General features: G+C 43.9%; 1 protein-coding gene and 1 pseudogene across 1 annotated transcript in view; both read left to right on the top strand.

The window, feature by feature from the left end:
• The window catches only part of GRM7 (glutamate metabotropic receptor 7), a 1785443-nt gene that overhangs the window by 1125601 nt on the left and 634903 nt on the right, over positions 1–24939 (top strand). The gene's annotated exons all lie outside the window — the stretch shown is intronic.
• LOC138260554 (small nucleolar RNA U3) lies at positions 23792–23986 on the top strand (annotated as a pseudogene).

Here is a 24939-nt window from a genome sequence, read left to right as displayed (position 1 = left end):
ACAATGTCTGGCATTTCCTGTATGAAACTGACCTCATTCTCTAACATTACTGATTAATGTCTGTCATTTTGCTGCCATTTAAAAGTACACAGTGTATCCCCGTCTGACTACTCTGCATTAGGATAAATGTAAATTTAACACCCTCCTCATTCCACCTTGTATCATCAAAAATGCTTATCATACATTGATTGGCTGGGCACTTTTGGGCTTTGGGATAATTACATCCTGTATACAAGTCTGACTATTTGGAAAAGTACTATTAGTATTTCAGCCTGCGCTCATGTTTTAATAAAGAAATCGCTGTCCATGTTTCGGCATGAGCATGTCAAAACAAAGCTTTGACTAGTATCAAGTGGCATCCTTTCAGCATTAAAACAACCGAATTTTTTTTATAATAATAAATAAATATTGATCCATTTAATTATATAGGGACGACCTACCACAGCGGAAACCACTGTGTATTTTACGGAAACGAGTCATGTAACACATGATAACAATAACCTAGGGTCCAACGGAGTTATGAGCCAATTCATGCAAATAGGGACCAAGAGATTAAAAAAGAGGGAGATAAGGGGAGCGAGAGCTGAAAATGTGTTTCTTGAATGTCTTGTGAAAGCTAAATCTATTAGAAGCTTTTCTAATGCCCTCCAGGAGACAGCTATTACATCTGGGAGCAAAGCAAGCGAGGGGCTCATACCACCAACCTTGTAAGAAATCTTCTCATCAAGAGCAGAGGTCTTCAAAGTGTAGGACACTCTCATTGTTTAGACTCCAGGGGGCACAATTCCTTCTGCCTTATCAGTGCTTTATTTAGTGACAGTGCACACAAATAGCAAGGCAGAAAGACCTTTTTTGACACATTTCCGGTCTGCATTTGTTACAAATTACAGGTGAGATCAGTGGGGGGGGGGGGGGGGAGTGCACCCTAATAGACTGACACTAGTGCTCATATGTAAAGTCTCTCAGTGCCCTGCCTCTGAATGAGAGATTTCGGAGCCATGGCCTGTGAGAGAGATGAGGTTCAGGGCACATTTCTGAAAGCAGCAGAGAGGGGGCAGATTTTTGGAAGGCATCTGCACAATGGCCCTAGGGAGAAGTATTTAATGCACGTCTCACGTTTTCGAGGTCCATTCATGTGTAGCTTATACAGTCACATTCTCTGGCTAGTCCCTGCACCCAACCCCCATGCAGGCACCCAACCCCCCACTGCGCAGTGCCTTTGATGGTGCACAGCAGGGGATTGCCTGCTCCCTACCTGCCATGGGAGCCCACCCCCATTGCAAACACCCAAACCCCACTGCTCACAGCCTCTTGTCATGCACAGCCACAGGCGCCTACCACCGCTGTGCACACCATTTGACCATGTACAGATGGGCATTGGAACCAGGGCCAAGGTTCCAGCCAGCCCCTATGCCCACCCTCCCAGAGGTGGCCAACAGCCAGCTGTGCATGGCCTTTGGAGGTGCCCAGCAATGTGTTGGTTATGCTCCAGCCCACGCCAAGCAGCTAACCCATACAACTATGCCCTGCACAGTGGCACTAGTCGCAGAGCTGGGGTATCACCAGACCCTTTTTTTGTTTTTTTTAAATGTCATATTAGTACCAGTGGTACTAGTACCAGTACCAACGTACTACACAGGGTGCCATGCTGGCTCCCTTGGTGTCAGTTTATACCATGAGCCCACGCTCAAAATATTATTTTTTGCTTTTGAACGATAAGCGGAACTTTGCAACCCCCTGGGTGTCAGTGTGTGCCAACCCTTACCCATTATGGGCTATCTAATTTTTTTGCAGCACTCTGGAACTGAGTTTAGCAGCAAGCAGTCAGTCACATTACTGCTGTATTGAAACGGCCAAAGATGAAGAAAGCTCACTGGGCCAATCAGAAAGCTTATTTTTTTTTATTTACAGTACCGTGGGACGGCCACAGGAGTCCCATGGGACTGAGAGGCTGATTTAGAGTTTGGCTGATAGGGTTACCCATCACAAAGGTGACGGCTATCCCGTCCACTGTATTAAGATCCCATTGGGAATTGTAATAGAGTGGCCAGGACACCCGTCACGTATGTGACGGAGTAAGCTCTCTGCCAACTCTAAATCAGGCCCTGACTGTTCGGATATTCCATTTTTTTAAAACCCTTCATGGCCACTTCTATCCCCTGTTTAAATGCATATTTATCAAAATAATCTGAATGGATTTACACCAAATCACAAAACATACTTTCTAAGTTAATTTCTAACATTTTACCAAATTCTGTTCAGCCATTTTTTTCTGTATTGGAGATCAAAGTTTCCTCTGTGAATTAAAATAGGAATCAGTGTTTTTGTATCCCCAAATTTCATGGTCCCTCCTTTATGGATCAGAAAAAACTATTGCAAAACTGAGTATGTGGTGATAAACAGCCTGATTGTGTGCATCCCTAATGGGAGCAGGATAGTGCCATATCTAAGCAGATGTAGCACTTTCCTACTGTATCCCTGTCACACAATGAAGCACAGCAACTTTAGTCCCTGCACTGTGTTATGTGACAGTTTGGTAAATCTGGGCCGCAAAGTTCATAACTGCTTACAGTTAAAAAGGGGTAAATCTTGTGTATGTGGTATAGCTGTGATACTGGAATCAACCACAAATTAATGAATGATTAAACTATTTTAAGAAACTATGCTGACTTAATGACATTATTTATAATTCAAAGTCATTAATTTGATCACAAGGACCAACATATAGCTGTGACTTGTAATATAGGGGTTATGACCATGTTATATTTTTCTAGTGCTCAGATCCATCCTGACTGCTTTAGCACTTTATAAAAATAAAATGTATAATCAATAGTATCACACGTGCAAAAGTGCAGAGAATATTAGGATGTTATGTTAACATAGTGTAAGCCACATATGTGAATTTTATTGTATTGAATATTTGAGCTTACTATAAACACAAATCCAAAATCTTAAAATCAGACATTTGAGTGTGACTCAGTAAATGAAAGCAGCTTTTGTATGTATTTTTAAAAGAGGTAATACTTTCCATATTAAGAGTGAAGGACACTATGCATCACTATCACTCCCTTATATTCATCTTGATATTCTCCTTACACTTTTACATGTTCTTTCAGAAACAGAGATCTTACAATATAACAATTATTCTGGGATTAATTGGTTTCCTTGAATGAAAAGATTTTTCAATCACTTATCGAGTATCACCCCAGAGAATGACTGACAGTGTCAAGTTATAGGACCTGCTCTATTCATCTTCATATTGCTTTAGGTATCCCTATACGTATACACTCTTGCTTTCCACTCTATATTGTATGTGGTTATTACCCTCATGTTTTCACGAAGATGAGTATCTATTTTTCCATTAAGCGATTACTGCACATGAAGTCCCGGTGTAAGGTGCACCATTGACTGTTTTTGCATGGTCTTTCTTGCTGATGAAGAACAAGGAGTGTATGCTTGTCAAGAAATGAGCTGCATTGTACATCTGCTCATGCATTACCTTTTTTTGAACAGCACTGTTTTAAAAAAAAATGTTGGTTCACAAAATGACAGTGGTTTCTGACAGTGAATATTTCAATACATTTATTCTAAACATAGATTCCATCAGGAGGTTTCTATATGGTCTATTTGTGAGGCTTTGAACTTTCTGAAATGAGAGTATTAGCCCAAAAGCCCCTCAAAGTATATCAGGCTTCATGTAGGAGGGGTTTTAGAGATTGCAAACCCTTCCATTGAATAAATTAGAGATTTTGTGAAAGCTAAATCTCTTTTTCAAATGTACTAAACCCATTTTGAGATTCAGAAAATATTTTCCAAATTGCAAAGTGGGTTTAGAAATAGTTTCAAGATCACAAATAGACAAGAGCATGTATTAGGTGACCCTTCCAAACAGTGATTCTGACTCTAACAAATGAATACATTGTTACTGTAATCTGGTCACACTACAATTAAATATTACCATCTCTCTCGTTGAGATGGTAGCTGTTTCATAGAGAAGAAGGGCCCCCCTTAGGACATCTTACCCTTTGTTAAATTTGAAAACCGTTCCAGGGAGAGTAGACAATACTCAATGGAACCTCTTCCAATTCTCAGTGAAACTTTCCATATGAAGAAATCTTTTCATTTGTTGTTTTAAACAAAATCATGTTTCCTTTAAGAAAAATGGGCTGCATTTAAAAAAATCTTTATTTAAACACTATCAGACATATTGGTATGCTGATCCTTACAGACCACCATCTGTGTGATTGTGGCAAATCACAGGGGATGCAAATTGTGGCAGATCATATTGCAACCCCTGTGATTCAGTATTTTGTGAACCAATCTATTTATACATTGGTAGGTTCACAAAACTCAATTTTATTTGGGAAAAGTCAATGTGCGAGTGACAACAACTTTTTGCAAGGGAACCATTAGTACAGAAGCTGATATTCATTGTTTCCCCAACATATATGCTACTGAGCAGCCTGTAACCCAGGTGTCATTGTGATGGACTGAAAAATGACCACACAGGGCCTCATGACAAGGTTACAATTAATTGTGATTTGTTCATCTGTTGTAATTGCTCTTTTCTTGACTTTAACCCTGAATGTAGTGAGGTATATTCACTTTTTGGATAACATTCTGCAATAAAATGTACTGTTCGAAAGTCCCCCCTTGTTTCTGGGAATAAGGATATTGAATGTCAAACCCAAATTGGATTATTCTGTTGTACCTCAAAGTACTTCAAATCTTTAGCAAACTGGTCCAAAAACTTCAGAGAGAAAAATTTATTTATTTACTTTTTTTCCATTTTTACCATGTTTTAAGTAATGGTGCATCCTTTTTTATTTTTTTTATTTTCTATCCCCAACAGTGGGCAAGATATACAAAGGCCAATCCTTTGATTAGATAAATAAGAGGGTTTGCAAACTCTAAATCTCTTTTTCAGTGCTTGTGTGACTGGTAAGTAGGTCATTGGAAGCCTGGTAGCTAGAACATCGGCCCACTCTTCCAGCTTGATCCAGATAGACAGAGAAATCAACTTCAGGGCTGATGCATAATGAGAATCATAGGCTACATATGACCACCCTACAGGAAATATTAATGGTGGAGCATAGAGCAACTCGCCTGGTCATGGGAAAAGATATGTAATTTCAAGTGGCCCTAAGTTACACTAGTGGGAATTGGCCTTAGGTAAAACACAAGAGAGAGGCAAATTGGTGGTTGCGAGTTAAGGGCCAGGAGAGTGGGCTTTATGGAACACAAAATAGAGTTACAGCTAGCTAAAGGCTGGTCAATGTTGTTATAGTCACAGTATGATACATGGATAGGGATGCAGCAGGGATAAGAAATGTATGCTGTGAGTGAAGGTGGTCAAAAATGAGAAGGGTATAAGAGAGAGTAAAGGCATACCAAGGAGGTGTAGTTGGGAGAAGATTGGGAAGTGGTCCACATCAAGCAGAGACATAGGAATGAAAACGCACAGTCAACCATAACATGGCTTAGAGGTGTGGAAAAGTTGTGACAGAAACAGAATCTGAAGAGGACTGGGGGCTCACTTAGAAGATCGTAGTGTACCAAGTAGATTATTTGCAAATAAATCAATTTATTTTAAGAGTCTCACTAATGGATAGCTTTCAACCTAATTCCAGAAACCTGATGAATTTGTGTAGATTTGTGAGCTTCTGTCCATTGAGATGTGGATCAAGGAGAGGTCTAAAGATGCAGAGAGAGTAGGTCAAAATCCCAGGATTATTGTATGGTCAATAAGTCAAGTTATGCCTTTGAAATGTATGAAAATGTGTCTTGTTAGAAATTCTCAGAGTATTGAGCTATATTTTTTTAATATCTTGACCTCAGAGGAGGGTTCTCTCTAGCTCTGGTTGTATGAGTCCACCTAGACTACACATTAATTATTCTCTGTTGAAGATGTAGGATGAGCTAGACTTGGGCCTGTTGCTGCAGTGGATTGCACCCACAAAACCTCTTACGGTAGGGGGTTGAGTTCCCATTTACTACCTTACCAGTCACTACGCCTTGGGACAGGTGCATTGAGAGGTCAGAGCAACAGAATGCTCATGCTGGGTGACTTGATGGATGTTCAACAAATGCATTTGTAGTCAGCTTTTTTGCAAGTTTCGTAAGGAGTGTTTCAAATGCGTGTGGAGGCAGCCAAGTTGAAGTGCTATACTTAGCAAGCAAGAAAATCTGGAAGGATATAAAGATTAAAAAATACTGTGGGACAATTGGGACTAGCTGATGAAGGCTTTTAATTATGAAAATATGAACTATAAGCTGGTGGAGCAAAGATGTGAACAAGGGGGCTCTGGGATGTTTTGAGATTGATTGGTGGATTTAGTTATGAGTTAGCTAGTGAGCTGAAGAGGGATAATTTTGGAGTCTAAGATGGTTTTGGGAAGCCTGGGCCTCGGGCCCCTCTTTACTGTAACATGTCCAATTTTTGTGGGCCATTTGCTGCAAGCAGGGTGTGGGAAAAGGGGGATGCCCAGTGGCGGCCGGTAATTTTAGGAGGAAGGGGGCTGGGTGGGAACCACACTCACACTCATTCATTCACACATGCGAGCACACGCACATCCATTCACAACACTCATCAAATATTCAAACATACATGCACGCACCAAACACTCATTTAAAAACAAAACACACACACACCACCACCCCCCAATGAGGGAAGGCAGCAGTCCCAGCCTCGTCACAGAGTGGGATGGGGTCAGTGACAATGCTGATCCCACCCCACTCTGTGACGAGGTGTCACTGATTGACACTCGCCCTGGATGCTTCAGGGTTTAAACCTGAAGTGCCTAGGTCGGAGTCAATGGGTGATGCTTCCCCTCGTCACCGAGTGGAAAGGCCTTGAGGCACCTTTGCTGAGCTGAGTAGGTCAGGCCCATAGGACCTGTGACCTCTTCAGCCCAGCAAAGTTCAGCTCAGGCAGCCAGGAGTCAGCACAAATCGTGCATGTCTTGCTTCTGGCTGCCTGATCTGAAAATGAAGAGTGTCTGACAGGTTGACCTTTGCTCAGCTTGACAGGCACTTTTTTGTGAGGGGCAAAAGGTAGGGGGGCATGGCCCCTCTGCCCTAAGGGACAGGCCGTGGCTGGGGATGCCATCTCTTTCCCAGTGCCAAGGAATCTCAGGTTCACATAGTGAAATCAACAGGCATTTTCAGGCACTTCTACTGGGCATGGCATGGGAAACAACATCATGGGAAATGTGCTGAGGAGGGGTGCACGTTGTTGTTCTCGAGCCTTTGGGGCTTGCTTGAAAGTTCCTTGAGTTTAGAAGACAAACAGCTTGGGGACATTGCTTCAAAAGGTGATGGTGGTATGGAAAGTAGAGTTGAGTTCTGGTAGGATTATCCACCTCTTCTATTTGTTGAGTGCTGAGGCAGTTTAGGAGAGGGTTTGACCATTTGGTCACAACAGTGAAGAATGGCCTGCTGACTGAATTATCGGCCTGATCCACAACAAATATTCTTTTGGACAGTGAGAGTGGTTACAGCATAAGCTTTGAGGGGGGGGGGGAATAAATGAGGACAGGTTGAGTTGTTTAGGTTTTCTCTACTGTTAGTTATGTTTCATGCATTAGAATCTTAAATAGAGAAACTTTGTGAGAGTACAGCGACGGGTTTGAAGTTGTGTTATTTGGAAGCATATTGAGTGTTCCAAATAGATATATTAGTTTTCTCAGCGACCTGAATCGTGTAGACCACTTATTTTAAAAAGTACCTGGACAACTGTGGTACATTATATATACTGTAGAATGTTAAAAACTCTTCTTTTCTCAGCGCCAAAAAATTACCCAGCTGAATTCGCCTGTGTGTAATCTTTCTTATAATATCAAACTGCCAAGAAGTATTTCTGCATCATTTATGAAAAAAATGAACACGCTAACTATTCAGTTCTTTAACCGTGTCCCCTTTTTCAAAATAGATGTAATGGGAGCATTGCAGCTACCTCCAAGAGTTACATTATGTAACATTGTGTACTCTCACATGTATCAGGGCGTGCAACATTTGCCTCCTTAATGCTGGTGCTTTCCTTTGTCATAGATAGGTTTAAGTATGCATTCTTTTTCTGAATATAAGTAAACAAGGAGGAAACAGTTTTTAAGTTTCCATGGATCCTGAACAAGAGGAAGCAAATTAATTCTTGTGGTTGTAAGAAGTGATAATCCATGTTGTGAGTGTTTGCAGCGATTCAAAGGCTATAATTTCAAAGGTGATATGGATTGCCAATCCTGGCTCATCAATTTCTTCGAACCAAGTGCCACATCATTTAACATTCGTCCTTGTTCATTCTAGTTTTGTTCAAAGCCAACCATCCCGAAGGGAGCCACAAAGCTAGAAAGACAGAAGAGCTTGAGGAGAGAGGAGACACCTGGAAGTGGTCTCTCCGGGGTGATTACGCTTGGCAGCCGCCCAGTGCCACTTTCTTTTAAGCGGCTGTCAGGATTCTGACAAACTCATAATCCGCTCTGAATGAAGAATGCCTTGTCCAAGTGAGTTGGAATCGCCTTTTTGACAGATGAGTGCCTGGCACTGCTATAACCTTTGGATCAGCAACTTTTTGATGTGTATAACCTGAGAGCTGTCAAGACACTGGCGGAATAAGAACCGGTTCTCCCATGTGTAGAAACTCACGCATAGTTAGATGATAGGGCTTGGGAAAGAGACATATTGTCCGTATTCACCCTTTTTTATGCATTTTTTTTTTTACTCACCTGAAATATAAGCAACGGAACATCCAAAAGTACAGAATGGTGTATTTTGTTGGTACGATTGTGTGGTGGTAACTTTTTGCGTTTCTGCTTTCTCCTCATCTCACGCTCTGCAGCACATCCGGAAAACGTGTGACTTAAGAAATGGGGACCGAACCTTCTCTGATATAGCTCCCATCTTCAAAAATGGCTTGCCTATCTCTGTGCGAACTCAGTTCTATCTAACCATTATCTGTAAACTCCTGAAAGCCTGTCCCATTTCTCAATAAGCTGGCCTACTTATAAATCGTTTCACTGGCAATTTGTTGTTTAACACAAGAATGCCCAATTCTGGATACTCGCATGCTATGTACATTTTTAAATACATTTTTCAATCAATCTGAAACACTCCAAAGGAAAGGACCTCTTGTAAGCATCTCTAATGCATCTTATAGCCCCAGTCTTCTGATTTTATTGATTTTTACAGGTAGATCTGACAAAAACATCTCGTTTCCATATCGATGTTTCAGATAAACCCCAAATGTTGTCACTGAGCCGTCCAGTCAGCATGTAGAGTGTAAAAAATGCCTAAGCATAAATCTTGACCCTGTTACCATCCTGTCCTCTTTCCAAATATCCTTCAGTTTCCTATACAGCTCCTCATAATCACTGCACAGGAAGCTAAAACTATTTCTTTAAGAAAGACAAAAAATCTATTGCTCATGCACGTGATCACATCAAGAACAGAATGAATCAACAGTTTTCAGCAGGAATAATTTAACTACTTTCTAAAACATGATAACATTTATCTTGACATTGACTACAGGAGTGACTCTACTGTTGAAAACTTCACTTTCTAGCTCCCTGAATCTTACAACTTCAGTACGAGCGCTAATATCCAGGAGGCTTAGAAGCTGGGTTGTGAAAGGGCTATGTAGAGTCAGTGTATGCACACAGGGCGCTTTAAATAAAAAAATATTATTGCCTACTATACCTTAAACTCCTCAAGGTATTCTGGCACCGTTGTGTATTTTCATACCTTCGTCAGTTAATGTTAATGCATTTCTTATTTCTGTTATACGGCCACCCGTTGTATCTGGAATTGTGAAAAATTTGTTGCCCAGCAAACAAAAATGCCTTCATGATCGGTGCTTAAAATGTGCTGGTGTTTGCCGATGGTGGGACCTGCAAGAAGCATGTATGTATGTCTATGGTATTTCTATGGAGCAAACTTGGTAAAAAGGTAGCAAAGTGCTGTTCAGTATCAAGATATTCAGGTATCAACAATTTATTGGAGAGGTAGCTGCCTTGTGGATGGTTAATGCATTGTGATCTAATGTTCTTTAAAGAGGCGCATCTTCAAGTCATTCCTAAACTGGAGCAGTGTCGGGGTGGCCCTGAGCAGGGCCTATTTTTCATGATCAGACTACAAGAGAGATAAAGGCAGGAAAGAGGGAAGGGAAATGAGAAGGACATGAAAACAGCAACAAAGGGAGAAAGCAGTGATGAAAATCCCCACAAAGAGTCAGACAAAATAAAATAACTGTAGAGGGGGAAGAAGGAAGCATGAGGTCAAAGAAATACCTGTCAGCCTAGTTATTTGGCATGTTGGTGGAGGCTACTTAGAAAATCGTAAGGTCCCAGCACTTTTTTATTTTTTTAACTAATTAATCTCTCAGGGATGTATATCAGATATCTTTTTGACAGGGATGCTATTTTATGAACCTACACAGGAAAATATAATCAACATGAAGAGTGAGAAGAAAAAAATCCATCTATTCTAGTTCTTCCTGGAGGAAAACAAACTAACAGAATGGCATCAAAGTAAATATTTTAAAGTAAAATTATGCTAGCTACCTCACAACTGTTTGCCCTTTCCTGAAAAAAAAATTGAAAACAAACTGATGATGGGGCTATGAGAGCTATAAAAATAGCATGGCATAACAAGAAATATATTTTTCCTAGGAATCATTCCCTGAGGGCTTCTTTCACATTCAGCTGTATTCTCCAGAGACCTACGACTGCGTCTTTTCCTGAATCAGCAAGAATGTCTCATGTGTGACGACATCAGACTTGGGCCACCAGAGAGTCCTTGAGGGATCTTTTTAGAATTTAGCAGGACAGGACCATTGGTGAAAAGTTCTAAAGAAGACTCTTAGAAACAGATGTTTGTTATTTATTTTACGTATCTGATGCAGCACAGACTCTGAGGAGGAGTATGGCGCTTTCCCAAACAGCAGGACCACGTGATGTATGAGATGCTGTCCTTGGTAAAGTCCGGCTGAGACCAAGGGCCAGATTTATCATTATTTGATGCAGTGCAGCAAAACACCTTACACCACTGTGTCAAATGGAGAGGGCAAGAATGTGCCATATTTACTAATATATGGTACATGCCTTCTCTCTCAGTGCACCAGTCCTCTATTTGCCGCCTACCACCAATGCAGGCACCCTTGTGCCAGGCAGAATTGTTGTTGTGCCAGAAGGGACACCTTTGCACAAAAGCAATCCTTAGACGGAATGTAGCCGAATGCAGCACACTTTTTAAGGAGCAATAAAGATATTTCTCCTCGTTGTGACTCTATCAGGAAGGCATACAACTTTGATGCATTCCCACGTTTAAACCTCTTGGTTAATCAGAGAATGTGGCAAAAAGCATTGATGGATGCATTGGAGCACTCAATCTCCTCCCATGTAATACCTTTCCATGCAGAATAACGTAAGGCAGTGACTTACACTACCTTGCATTACTTCATATTTACCAAGCCATGGAGGGCCATACAAGGTGGCTTTGTCTGGCTTGGTAAATAAGGTTTAAGGATTGTGTTGCCCATTTGTCACCCAGCGTGACAAATGGGCAAGTGATAAATCTGGGCATAAGTACCGAACCTAGAATGCAATAGGAATAGGAACAAGGAATTGTGGTTGTGTTAGGCTGCACATTGTGTTTTCACATAGCTGTATTACAATGCCATGCACATATTTTCAATTTGAAACAGACAGAGATAAATCGGTTTTCACAGAATGACACAATGTTGGCTGAGTGCCAAATCTCAGATTAGAATTCTGTCACTGCAAAACTGTGTTTATGACTTACTTTTGTCTTTCACCCCTAATCAGCTTTACCTGGAAGTCTCATTTTTATTTTTTAGGGACTGTTTAAATGTTTAAATCTATGACAAAATAAATGGCACACAGGGTGCTCTGATATCTTCTAGGAAGATGTCAATTTTATAGAAAAATATAATCAAGTAAAATGTATTGAACACTCAGCAGTCTGATATTCAGAAAATTCAAAGGCATTATGAAAGCAGGAAACACATACTGGAAAAAAGGAATTTAACCCCTTCGTTGCCAGGCCTTTTCCCCCTCAGATGCCAGGCCCTTTTTTGGCTATTTGGGGCAGTTCACGCTTAGGCCCTCATAAGTTGTTGTCCGCATAAGCTACCCACGCCAAATTTGTGTCCTTTTTTCCAACATCCCAGGGTTTCTAAAGGTACCCAGAGTTTGTGGGTTCCCCTGGAGGAGACCAAGAAATTAGCCAAAATACAGCGACCATTTAGTTTTTAAAAAAAAAATTGGGAAAAAAGGGCTGCAGAAGAAAGCTTGTGATTTTTTTCCCTGAAAACGGCATCAACAAAGGGTTTGCTGTGCTAAAGTCACCATCCTCCCGGCTTTCAGGAACAGGCAGACTTGAATCAGAAAACCACATTTTTCATCTCGATTTCGGCATTTTACTGGGGCATACCCCATTTTTACAATTTTTTGTGCTTTCAGCCTCCTTCCAGTTAGTGACACAAATGGCTGTGAAACCAATGCTGGATGCCAGACAGCTAACCATTTCTGAAAAGTAGACAAAACCGTGAATTCAGCAAGGGGTCATTTGTGTAGATCCTTCAACGTTTCCCTGCAGAAAGTAACAGCTAAAATAAAAAAATATTGAAATTGAGGTGGAAAAAAGAGCCATTTCTGTCCACGTTTTCTTCTGTAATTTTTTCCAGCTATGGCAGATTTTTTAAAGTAATATACTGTTACATCAGCTAGACATTTCTGGTTTCAGGGATATAGAGGGCTTGTAGGTTTGTCAAGAACCCTACGTACCCAGAGCCAATAAAGGAGCTTCACCTTACAATGGGTTTTCACTGTTTAGCGGGTATACAGCAATTCATTTGGTGAAATATAAAGAGTGAAAAAATGTTATCAAGGAAACCTTTGTATTTCCAAAATGGGCTCAAGATAAGGTGTTGAGAAGCAGTGGTTATTTGCACATCTCTGAATTCTAGGGTCCCCATACGAGCATGTGAATTACAGGGCATTTCTCAAATAGTCATCTTTTTTACACACTGTCTCACATTTGGAAGGACAAAATGTAGAGAAAGACAAGGGGCAATAACACTTGTTCTTCTATTCTGTTTCCCCCAAGTCTTCTGATAAAAACGGTACCTCACTTGCATGGGTAGGCCTAATGCCCGTGACAGCAAATGCAACATGAACAGATCACATTGCTTAGCTGTGGATTTTGGCTTCTAGCTCAGCTGGCACCTAGGGAAACCTACCAAACCTGTGCATTTTTCAAAACTAGACACCTAGTGGAATCCAGGATGGGATGACTTGTGGGGCTCTCACTAGGATTTGTTACCCAGAATTCTTTGCAAACCTCAAAATTTGGCAAAACAAATACTTTTTCCTCACATTTCGGTAATAGAAAGTTCTGGAATCTGAGAGGAGCCACAAGTTTCCCTCCACCCAGCATTTCCTAAATTCTCCTGATAAAAATGGTACCTCACTTGTGTTGGGTAGGCCTAGTGCCCACGACAGGAAATGCCCCAAAACACAACATGGACACATCACATTTTCCCAAAGAAAACTGACCTGTTTTTTGCAAAGTGCTTAGCTGTGGATTTTGGCCTGTAGCTCATCCGGCACCTTGGAAAACCTAGCAAACCTGGACATTTCTGAAAACTAGACACCTAGGGGAACCCTGGATGGCGTAACTTGTGGCACTCTCAAAAGGTTCTATTACCCAGAATCCTTAGCAAACCTCAACATTTGGCAAACAAAAAAAACACTTCTTCCTCACATTTCGGTGCAGCAAAGTTCTGGAATCTGAGGGGAGCCACAAACTTCCTTCCACCCAGTATTCCTTCAGGTCTCCCTATAAAAATCATACCTCACTTGTGTGGGAAGGCCTAGTGTCCGCAACAGGAACTGCCTCAAAACACTACGTGGACACATCAACATTAGCGAATACTAAACTACCTGTTTTTGCAGGGGGATGCACCTGCGTTTTTGGTCCTGGGCTCACCAGCCATCTAGGGAAACCTACCAAATCCAGACATTTTTTAACACTAGACACCGAGGGAATCTTGCGTGGATCCCCCAGGGGGAGGCACCTGCGTTTTTGGTCCTGGGCTCACCAGCCATCTAGGGAAACCTACCAATCCCAGACATTTCTGAACACTAGACACTGAGGGAGTCTTGCGTGGATCCCCCAGTATTTTCTTACCCAGAATTCTCAGCAAACCTTAAATTTAGCTAAACAAATCTAATTCTTCCCACATTTCTATGTGGGATCACTGCACCAGCACACATTTCCTACCACCCAACGTTCCCCTCAGACTCCCGATAAAATTGATAGCTCACTTGTGTAGGTGGGCCAAGTGCCCGTGACAGGGAAGAGCCAAAAACATGTCGAAATTGAGGGGGAACCAAAGCGGGTAAAAAAGTGCAGTTTGAAAAAAAAACGTTTTTAGGCAGACAAGTAGGGCAGAAGTTTTATCTGTATAGATGCGGCAATGCTGGGTGGTAGGAATTTTTGGGATTCCGGTAGGTTCCATCACTCAAATATGGGGGAAATGTGTAATTTCAAGCAAAGTTGGAGGTTTGCAGGGCATTGTGGGTAGGAACATTGTGTGGGGTGCATGTGAAGCACACCACCCTGGACTCACCCAGATGTTTAGTTTTCAAATATGTCCAGGTCTTGCAGATTTTTCTACATGGCAGCGTCCCAATGTCCAAAAAGTGCAGCCCTCACCATTGCAAGTAGGACGATTTTGAGAGTTAGACAAGCTCTCATGGCCCAAATGTAAAACCAGAACCCAAAATAATTAAATTTCCTCGTGCTTGCTGTTGGTATAAGAGCTTTTAGTGTGCAGAGGCAGCTGAAGACTGTTACCCCTTCAGTTGGGGTAGGGGCATAACCATGGCCATACTGGTTCGTAGCCACCACCACACTATTTTTTTTAATCCCCTGGCATCTAGTAGGCTTTCTGCCCCTTGGAGTGTACCAGGGGTAATTGCCCCATCTGCCCATTTGTGAGCAGAACAAATTTGTCCCCATTTATTTGGGGTGTGGGTATGGCTATTCCTCCACCGTCTTTTTTTGAAAAAAAACATATTCCCTGGTTTCTGGTGGGCTTTCTGCCCCCCCTTGGGGGAAGATAGGCCTTACACAAATGGCCAACAGTAATCTGCAATCCCTGGTGCCTAAGAGGTTTCTGCACCCCCCCCTCCCCCCGGGGAAGATCATTCTGATAGAAATAGGCAATCTGCCCCCAAGGGGGCAGAAGTGGCCTAAAATTAATTTGCCCCCAGGGGATCGACCATTGCCTAAAGGGTCGCTCCCCTTGTGTGAAGCTGACGTAAAAAAAAAATCCCTGGTGTCCAGTGGTTTCTGCCCCCCTTTGGGGCAGATCAACCTCATAAAAATAGGCCCATCTGCCAATGGATTAAAAAGAATTTGCTCACCAGGGGAGTGACCTTTGTCTAAGGGGTCACTCCCCACCTCTAAAAAAAAAAGAAAAAAAATTGTCCCTGGTTCCTAGTGGCTTCTGCCAACCCCCCGCCTCCGGGGCAAATCGGCCTAATTAAAATAGGCCGATCTGCCCCAAGGGGGCAGAAAAGGCCTCATAAATAATCCCCACCCCCGGGGAGCAACGCTTGCTCAAGGGGTCGCTCCCCTTCATTGTTTATGTAAAATAAAAAAAACTCCCTGGTGTCTAGTGGCTTCTGCCACCCATGAGGGCAGAAAAGGCCTAATTAAAAATTGCCCCCAGGGGAGCGACCCTTGCCAAAGGGGTCACTCCCCTTCATTGTTTACATCAACAAAACAAAAATCCCTGGTGTCTAGCAGGCAATTCTGCAGCCCAATCGCTTCACGATCGAGCAGCAGAAATGCTTAGACAGACATGAAAGAAAAGGAAAGGCCTTTCCTTTCCTTTCATGTCCTCTGCCTGCCCCCACCCTTGTGCAAAGCATTTCTCTTCGGATCGCGCTGGAAGCTGAGCTTCTAGAACAATGGGCGGCCTCTGATGACATCATCAGACTTCATTGGTGGGGATGCGGGGGTCAAAAAGGAAGCAATTCCCCTTCCACCCCTGCCCATGGGAGGGGGGTGGGAGACCCCAAGCGATGCTGCCAATGACGTAACAGTTATGTCCCGAGCACCCAAGGGGTTAAAAAAAAACATAAATAGTAATAAAAAATAAATGCATAATAATAGGGGATGTCAAAGTCATATGACTTTAATACAATTGGGTATGGCTAGGAAAGCAAGCTATAAGTATGTAACAAGGGAAATAAAAGGGGCAACAAATGACTGCCACCACCAAAAACAGCTTCTTGAAATATGTCTTTGAGGAGGTTTTACTGATAATCTCCTGAAATACTTAATTTTCCTGAGCCAATCTAGGAGTCAGTACACTATTTGAGTGGGTGTCATATGGTATGTGGGGGTGAGTTCCTAGGATTTTTTTTTTTAATGGCGGAAGCTTTGAGAGTAATGCTGGGAGGTGTAAGGAAATTGTAGAGTGTTCGAAATTGGACCTTTAGTTGGCAGTGGTATTCTCCCTGTCCAAGTAGGGACCACAATCCTTGTCAGGGTAAGTCAAGTTTCAAACTATAAATTAACCTGTGCTCATCCTCGGGTAGCTTGACAGAGAGCAGGCAGGCTTAACTTAAGAAGCAATGTGTAAAGTATTTGTGCAACACATAACAAAGTGAAACAGTGAAAACACTACACAAAAATAACCAGATTAGAAGAGTAGAGCATAATATAATGTACAAAACAAGACCAAAACAACAAAAATCCAATAAGTAAAAGTCGAGATATGAATTTTTAAAGGATAAACTTAGTTGTAGTGTTTAAAAGCATAAAGCGCCAAACGGGTCTATTTGGTCGCACTAGAGAGTGTCAAATTTGAAAAGTCAGACCAACCGCGATGGAGCATGGGTTGGAGATAGTGTCCAACCTTCTCCTGCTGAAAAAGTGTTCTTAGGCGAGTGTAATTGGTCAAGAGTGACATTTTATGGTTAGTATAGAAACATAGGTCCACATTTACAAAACTCTCATGTAACACAGCTCAGCCCCCCAAAGTTCCTGTGCTGCATTGTGTGAGAGGGAAAGAGAAGGAAAGCACCACATCTACAGAGATATGGCACTATTCTCCTCCCTCATTACCACCGGTGTAGAATTATGATGCTGAATGCCATGCACACACGGTTGCACCATAATGCAACAGTGTCCGCGTGAGTCTAGCGTACACCTTGTACTGGAAGAACACCCATACAGTAAAAAAGTACTAGGCTTATACTGACTTTACAACTTTTTCTAATTTGTATGCATACTGTACATTGCTGCACAAATGCACGGTCAAAAAAAAAAGGAGAAATGAAAGCATTTCTCTTTTTAACATCTGCTTTTAAGTGGTGTCAATTTTGGGCACAGAACCCTGTCTACTATGGTTGGTAGGTAGGGTGTTGCATTGGAAACCATTGGTGGTAGCACAGGAATACTCATTTACCACCCATGGCACATCCTCTTGATGCAGAGTAACCCAAGGCAGTGCGTCGCACTGTTTTGTGTTACTTTTTCTTACAAATAATGCAAATACCAATTTGCATAGGTTTGTAAATCCCAAAAGAGATTTTGTGTCAGGTCTGCATTAAAAAAGTAACACAAACCCAACCCAACTTTGTAAATCTGGGCCATAGGCTAGAAAGAAGCCTAAAAGATTAAATAACTTGAAAGTTCTCTTTTACAGCTTATCTAAAGGTGAAAAAATGCACTACATAAAAGGGAAGTGGTTTAATCTTCGCTTACCATGAATTTTGAGGAAAAGTCTTATTGAAGCATCACAAATTATCAAATCAAATCAATTAATCTTTATTTCGGCCAATTTGGCCATAAAAGATGTACACAAAAAACACACATATGAACATGTAAAACCATCAAGGAAGAGTAAACAGGAAACACATCAGATAAAAGACCATACGATTAAAATAAAAACTTAAAGTTAGATAGGAGCCTGCAACTTTGAAATACGGGTACGAATATGCCAGACATTGGTAAGGAATTTGGCTAGTGCAAACACAATTGGACCTGAAACATCAGTTTTTAAAATTCTGTACACCGGGAGGTACTCCCTAAAACCAAGGTTTCTGATAAGTGGTAGGAGCCAATATTTCCTGGCGGCCTTGTAAGTTGGACAAAACAAGACCACATGCAGATCGCTTTCCTCTGCTCCCACACATGTTGGACATAGCTTGGTAGATGGCAGTGTTGACCAGGAGCAGGTGTAAGATCGCAGAGGCAATGTGCCATATCTCCATTGGAGAAATAGCTTCCTGGCCAGCACAGGAGACATAGCATCCAGAACCCTCTCCAGGCGATATGAGTCCTTGCTTTGCGCGAATACAGATGTTAATGACCCCTCATTCTTGCAGACTAGGGCCATAACTAATTTCTGCTCGTGATAAGCACTGACCAAAGCTCTTCGTGGGATCCTTAGTGAGGCGTTAGCTGGATCCGACCACAGGTCAGGGAGGCCCAATCCCATACAGGACTTTTTTATATATTTTATCCACGGGATCTGTAGAGCTTTAGGGTGGGTTAAAAACTCCCCCAGTTCCGCCCTATAAGAAGAGAGTTCTTCGGTGCTCCATAGCCTTCGCCAGAAGACTATGGGTCTGAGACCTAATTCATCTGCTATTGGTCTCAGACCCAGATCCATCCTCAGGGGGAGGAGCGGAGTACTGGACGGGAGTGCTACTATCTGTCTAATGAAGTTGTTCTCAGTTATAGACAAACTGCAGGAAGCTGTGTGACCCCACAGTTCCGCCCCGTACATCAGAGCTCCTCTAGCCTGTGCCTTGTATATCTGGATAAGCGGCCCCAGCGGTCGATATGTGGAGCTTCTCATCAACCGAGCAATGCCGCCAGTGGTCTGCACTAATTTAAGATTAACCCTAGTCTGGTGAGTTCCCCAGGACATGGTTTCATTCAACGTTACACCTAGATATTCAAAGGTGGAGACTCTCTCTAAACGTGAAGCTCCCAGTAAGGGGTTCGGGCGTGATCTTGAGGTTGGGTTCATAACCATAAACTTGGTTTTGTTAGCATTAATTTCTAACCCCCTATCTGTGCAAAAAGCCACAAAAGAATCAAGGATCCTCTGTATCCCCATGGGGGTTTTGGACAGCAGCAGGGTGTCATCTGCGAACATGATTGCAGGCACCCTGCTGCCATTCAATTTTGGGGCATCAGTGTATTCAGTTCCATTGAGATGGGCGATTACCCCGTTGACGAAGAGGCAGAACAGGGTCGGTGCCAATACACAGCCCTGTCTAACCCCCCTGTCAACGGGGAATCTGTCCGTTAATTCCCCGTATTTCCCGCACCTGACCCGAGCATAGTTATTATGGTGCAATCTCTTTAAAATTATCAGGATGTCTGGGGGGACCCCCATCTCAGCCAGAACATTCCAGAGTTTCCCTCTGGGCACGAGGTCGAACGCAGCCCTCAAGTCCACAAATATAGTGTATAAACTACCCCCTTCCAATATTGCTGCCCTCCAATAAATAACGTTCAGACGAAAAACCTGGTCCACTGTAGAAACTCCCTTTCTAAATCCCGCCTGATACGGACTGAGGGCACCCGTTTCTTCCACCCAGTCCTGAAGCCGATTCAGCAGTATCCTGCCAAACAGCTTCTGTGACACGTCAATTAGACTGATTGGTCTGTAGTTGGCAGGGAGCAGGGGCGAGCCCCTTTTAAATATAGGAACCACCTCTGCCCCCAGCCAAGTACTCGGAATTTCCATGCCACACAGAACTCCATTAAACACTGCAGCCAGATAGGGGGCCCAAACACCGGGCTCCTGCTTGAACAGGTCCCCGGGCAGGCCGTCCAATCCTGGCGCCTTTCCAGCTTTAAGTCCCATTAGTGCTACCTTCACCTCCCCCACTGTTATCAAATCCCCGCCATACTCTACCAGTCCAGTACCGAAATCAGTCTTAGTTTCTCCCTGCTCGGAACTGTAGAGAGACTGGAAGTGTGCCTGCCACACCCCTGCTGCAATATTTGGTTCTATTGCCGAATGGAGGTTCCCCGACCCCCCGTTTACTACTCTCCAAAACATTCAGTGGTCTCTTGTTGCGAGGGAAGAGGTGAGCTCCTCCCACTGGTTCTCCTCCCATTCGGTTTTAGCATGGATGACCAGTTTTTTATAAGCCCGTCTACTTTCTCGCAGCTTCTCTCTATCTGTTCCCTCCTTGATGCATCTGAGGAGTTCTCCCTTTGCCTTCCTACAGACTGCATTGTACCATAAGGAGTTATGTTGTTGGATCCTCTTCTGATTCTGGACCCTGGTAAAAAGCTCAGAGGCCGCTCCCTTTATAAGGTCCTCATGAGCCTGATATAATTTCTCATGGTGGACTATATTGCTCACATCGTTGGCGAGCTCTCCCACTTTTTCCAAAATGGGGATTAAACCTGCATAGAGCTTCGAAAGTTTCACTTGGCTCATAGCTAGTTTATCCCACCTGATTCTTCTCCTGTTATTGTCTAGTAGTAGTTCAGGTTTGGACTTCCCCATGGATGTTATGGAGGCCTTTGGCCCAGGATGGCTAAGATCGAGTTCAAGGGCGTTATGGTCACTATCCAGTCTCTCCACCACCCTAAAGTCCAGGATAGAAGACCAGTTCACTATCTGTACAAGAACATAGTCCAAGCGGGACTCTCTTCCCACTCTGTTGTACGTGGTTTTGCTTGGTACATCAGACTTAATACGTCCATTGCAGGCTCTAATTCCATGCTTTAGGGTGAGAGCAGTAATCTGCAAAGCCACAGGCGTCCATGCCTTTGGTGAAGGTGCTACAACAGAGGGTACTGACCACCTGAACTCTTCTTCCATGGGAAATCCCTCTACGAGACCGACCAACGGCTCGAAATGGGAATTTAAATCCCCTCCCACTATGTAAGGGATATCTCTTGGCATTTCCGCTAAATATACTGCAAGCTCCTCTATAGTGGGGGATTCACGCGAAGCTCCCACTGGCCTGGAGTAAATATTTATCAAGGCAAGTTTCGCTTGGTTCGGCCAGGCTAATAAAACCACTAGGATATCATCTGATGGCACCGGGAAGCCACCCAAGTTGTGAGTCCACCAGAGGGGCGGCCCTTACCCTCCCACCTAGCCGAGATGGAAAATGACTCGTAACCTTGATGGTTATAATCTTCCCTTGCCCAAGTCTCTTGGAACATGCAAACATCCCCGGACTCAATGTAAGTTATCCAATCTTGGGTGCCCAGTTTGCTGGCTAAACCAGCCACATTCCACCAAATTAGTCTCATGTGTGCTGGAGAAGCCACAGAACAGATTGCAGGGATGGAGTGGGGGGAAGAGCCAGTACCAAAGCCAGAAACTACACCAATTACTCTAACAGGGTCATTTTCAGAAGTGGATTCAGCCAGATCAGGCCGTTTACTGGGACCATTATCCAAGGTCACAGGATTTAGGTTCGGGTTTGGGGGCAGTCAGTCCACACCATCCAGACCATTCAGACAGTTAAAACGATTGTAGTCCGAAAAGGAAGTCTCCGAAGGTCGATAAACTGGACGTGGAGCATATCCCCTGTATCTAGATCTTCGTTCCACCCTTGTCCAGTTACCCTGTGACAAGTCATGGTGCAAGCAAAAGGGAGGGAAAAAGAAAGAAACTGGCAAAGTCTGTATGGTAGAATCCAGTGATCTATTTGACCCAGCACAAATGTATAGTACTGTTCCAGGGTCTCGAAAAGACACAATGATACAGTCCCCTGCTATTGATTTCCCCGACTTCCCCAACCATGGTACCCTTCTTACCATAATGATCTCATTGTTGAGGTGAGCTGGAAGAGGTCTGTTCCAATTCAACCATTTAATGGTTTTCCTCTTGAGTGAGTGATAGTTCTCATTTTCACCCAATTCTAGAGAGGGAACCCCAGCCAACACCACCCTGAGGCTGTTAGCCTCTGGTGGTAGGTCGGGTCCTCGTGGTCTAGGGGCAGGCTTACCAGGGAGTGTACGTTGGAGTGCTGGGCCATCTGTTTCTGATGGTAGGATGTTAGAGTTAGTAGGTAAAATTGGAACTGGGATAGCCATAAGTGGCTGTAAAAGAGGGGCGGCAGTAGTGCCCAAGGGAGGCCCCGTGTGGATCGGTGGGTTTTGTATATTGGGGAAGGTTCCTATTGGTAGAATGGACTCAGTGGTTCTACTCTGTTTGTTGTCCAAAATTTTCAGGGTGGTTAAAGATGCCTCCAGAGTGGTCAACCTGAATTCTATTTTCTGCAAGCTCTCGCTAATGGGCAACAAGAGTGATCTAATTAAAGATTCAATGCTCCCCAAAGAGCTACCGGGAAGTAATGTGTTGAGTGGACTCTTCCCTTTGTCGCTAATGGAAGCAGTGGTAATAATATTAGTACCCTTGAGGGGAGTAGCCCTCTGCACATTAACTAAAGGCCTGTCTAACATAGGTACGGACTTGAGTGACTTTCCAAAATCAGAGTGGGGGATCTTTTTCTTCCCCTGACCACCCCTCATCTTCCTTCTGCGTTTATTTGGTGGTAGGTCATACACCTCTGCCACCACAGTTTGCTTTAGCTTATTAATCTTGATTTTGGGTCTGGTGTGTGTTTGGGTGAATAAGTCAACTGCCGAACTACTGGCAACTAATAGTGGAGTGATATCCGTAGTTTGTTTAGGAGGTGGGCCAGAAATGGGAGAAATATCCCGGAGTAATAGGGGAACGTCTTCTTGGGATGAAAGATCCGGGCTGCCATTGAGGGAACCTTCCTCTTGGGAGATAGGATAGGGAGTTATGTCACTGAGGGGCCTATTTTTCATGTGTTCAATCGAGCGACGACGCTCTGTCCTACGCATCTCCAAAGAGGTTTCGATTCCCCCATCACCCTTTGCCGATTTAAAGTAATTGTCCAGAGTCCCAATGTTGGCTCCCCCCTCCTTCGCTGCTGTTCCACATAGGGCTGATGATGGCATACCCAGAACCTTTTTCATATACCAAGTAGGATCAAGGAAATGCAGGTAAAAGAGAGTGGGCCCAGCCCAGCCTGCGTGCCCTGACGGCCACAGACGGACCCGCCCTTGTCCCGGGCTCCCGCGACGCGGAAGTAGCTGATTGAATTTATAAGAGAAAAGTTAAGCTATGAGTGGGGCGGGGCTTGCAGGGAGAGCGGCCAGATGACAGGAGGCGCGGGCTAACAGGACTACTGGGAAACGTAGTCCTGTCCCGACGCTCGCAGCCCTGCACTCGCCCAGTCCCTCACTGAAACTGTCCGTAGCTTTTGCACAAGCGGCTCTCACGCCGCAGCAGGACCCGCGAAGAAGTAGAGGAGAGTCCAAAGGCAAACCAGCAGCAAACAGCAAGTCCGACGGTATCCCAGGGGAGTGGAGCTCAGAGGTGGTTTTTCAGGCTGTGAGTGGGGCGGGGCTTGCGGGGACTGCTGGGAGACGTAGTCCTGTCCCTACGCTCGCAGCCCCTGCACTCACCCAGTCCCTCACTGGAACTGTCCGTAGGTTTTGCACAAGCGGCTCTCACTCCGCGGCGGGACCCGCGAAGAGGAGAGTTCAAAGGCAAACCAGCAGCAAACAGCAAGTCCGACGGTATCCCAGAGGAGTGGAGCTCAGAGGTTTTGCACAAATGGCTCTCGCGCCACAGCGGGACCCGCGAAGTAGAAGAGAGTCCAGCCTCTATTATGACTGAGAGCCCACTCCACCAGGGCTAAGGTAGCGACCACAGAGTTAGCTCGCAGAGTGCCTCACGACTATACTTTCAGGGATCACCTCTATAGCCTTCAACCGAGGAAATGTGTTCGAAAGTGTCTGGTCCTCGCCAACCACGAGGAAGAGCTGTAGTGTCTTCCTCTGAGCGTGAAGCCAGTGGACAGTGTTGCATCCGTGCAGCTGCTGTCTGCTATTGATGAATTTAACCTTTTGTCAGTAGACGAATTGTGCCTAGCTTGCAGTAAAAAAACAGCAGTAAAAACATCCGTCAACCTTGCAAAATGTTCAAAATAAAAATCTTAGTGACGCAAGTTTCTCTATGTATGGACGGGCTCTGACTCCCTTTCAAGATGGCGGCGCCGTTCGCCGGGCCCCGGAAGGTCCCCTCAGGTTAGGCCGGGCAGGCTGTGCACAGGCCCCAGAGAGTGAACGCTCTGTTGAGAAGAGTCCGAGTGGCGCTCCCAGTGGGCCTCTCCGTCACCTGCCGCCGGGATGGCGGTGCACCCGAAGAAGCGAGTCCACGAGGAGCACAGCCGCGTCGTCGTTCAGGTAACGCGGTGGTGGTAGGGGCGGTTTCTTGCGAGGGTTAAAGTGCACATACAAATGCCAGTTTGGAAATACCGCAAGTTATGAAAGCAGATGGCTCTGAAAATACATTGTCAGCCTCGCCATCACTCCTCCCTTGCGCCACGGCTCTCGGTTCTGATCTAGGAAGTTCACACAGGAGGCACTTTAAAGAGAGCACCTCTGCCCCAGAAACTGGGAGAACCTGTAAAACAGGTCGAGGAGACACAAAAGGCAGCGTGTAGGTCTACCTGAAGCATCACAAATTATGGTAATGCCACTTTGGTGCTTAGATAATATGTTCTTGGTAGCACTAGTAAAAAGCTAACTCCATGCCTTTAAGTGCATCAAAGCTTTGTGAATATTCAAGGGTCGGTGTATGGGTCCTACACATCATTCAGCCACCAGTCTCTGGAGCAATTAGCAGGAAAGATTAAACGAAGTGTGCAGTTTTACAGACTCATAAATTGTGTCCTGTGCTACTGTTCAAACAGTTGTATTTGGTATCATATATATGAACACATGTTCCACTGGGTAGTTATAAGTAGGACCACATTTCCAGAGGAAGTTTATTTTTTGGTTTGCATTTACCTTTGGTGCCATTTGGCAAATCTTCACAAA

This window comes from Pleurodeles waltl, chromosome 9 (genome assembly GCF_031143425.1).
Source record: "Pleurodeles waltl isolate 20211129_DDA chromosome 9, aPleWal1.hap1.20221129, whole genome shotgun sequence".
NCBI classification, from domain to species: Eukaryota; Metazoa; Chordata; class Amphibia; order Caudata; family Salamandridae; genus Pleurodeles; species Pleurodeles waltl.
This window is presented reverse-complemented; position numbering and strand designations above follow the sequence as displayed.